Below are 1,612 nucleotides of genomic sequence, written 5' to 3' on the forward strand. Positions count from 1 at the left end.
CCCCCCCACCCACCGCCCCAGGTGCGTGATCGTCGCATTAACCATGACAGAGAAAGTTTTCATGGCGACACCTGCTCAGAGGCCTATGCAAAGTGTATGAAGAGGAATGAATGAGCTGCACACAAGTGCATGAGTGGTGCAGACGTTTATAAAATCTTCTATCATACTTTTATTATTATTATTATTATTATTTAAAAAAATTCCTGTTATTAATGTCCGTATAGCGAAATTGTCTCACGGCGAATTTTCCGGACACACTTTACAGTAGCCCATTACTTCTCTCTCTCTCTGTCTGTCTCTCTTTGTCTCTTTTTGTCTCTGTCTCTCTCTCTGTCTTTCTCTCTCTCCTCTTCTCTCACCAGCTTGTTCCTCTCTTTCTCTAAATTCTCTTGTCTCCCTTCCAATAAGATACCCTTTCCTTCTCTCCCTTCCAATAAGAAACTGCAGGACCTTACTCTCCATGTTTCACTGCTTCTTATTTTTTAATTTTTTTAACTGACCATTGCACTGGTCAAGCGCTTCCTTTGCAGCTCTTGATTTATTTAATTTCCTTCTTTTTTTCTTTTAGCCTCTTCGCCGAAAGACACACCATCTTTCTTATTGGCGTTATTTCGCACAATCTGTCATATTCACGCCACGAAGTCGAAATACATTCTGTGTAGCCGCATATACATTTGCTTCTGTCTTGTATTTTTGGTCGTAGTCGCCTCACAACTAAACTATTTATCGTTCATTTAAGGTAAGTTGTAACATGACATTATATATTTCTGATATTGTCCTTGTTTCAACATTTCTTTTTCCCGTCCATGTTCGCCAATCATGTCAGTTCTACAGAGGTCTAGCGACTTATCTTGCTGACACACCAAAAAAGTAAAATAATATTTCCGGGAAGTGTTGAAATTGTAATGATGTTTGGTCGACAACTGATGAGGGACTGAGTGCGTTCATTGAGTGTTTTCTTATTCTCGTTATCATTGCTATCATCATCATTATTATCAACCACCACCACCACCACCACCACCACCACCATCATCGTCATCGTCATCACCAGCAATATCACCATTAATTCGATCATCATCGCCACCACTAACATTACCATCATCAACATCATCATTACCACCACCACCGGCGCCGCCAGCACCAGCACAGCCACCACCATCATCATCATCATCGTCACCCTCACCATCACCATCACCATCACCATCATCACTTTCACCACCGTCATTGTCAGCAGCACGGCCGTCGTCATCATTATCGTCGTCGTCGTCGTCACCATCGTTGTCATCATCAACACCATCGTCATCGTTCACAACATCCCCTCGTCCTGATCATCATCATCGTTGTCGACATCGTCCTCGTCGTTGTCATCACCATCATCAACACTATCATCATATCATCGTCATCATTAACAACATCCCATCATCCTGATCATCATCGTCGTCGTCCGTCATCACCTCCATCCTCGTCATCACGACACGACCATTTTCTTAAAGCCAGATGTGACCAAAAATCAGAGAATACTCATTAAGAAAAGGAAAAAAAATACAAACTTTACGTAATAAGTTGTGGGTGGTGTGGTGTTAGGGGGTGTTTGTGGTCTGGGGGTGGGGGT

The sequence above is a fragment of the Octopus bimaculoides genome, chromosome 18 (genome assembly GCF_001194135.2).
Source record: "Octopus bimaculoides isolate UCB-OBI-ISO-001 chromosome 18, ASM119413v2, whole genome shotgun sequence".
Taxonomy (NCBI): Eukaryota; Metazoa; Mollusca; class Cephalopoda; order Octopoda; family Octopodidae; genus Octopus; species Octopus bimaculoides.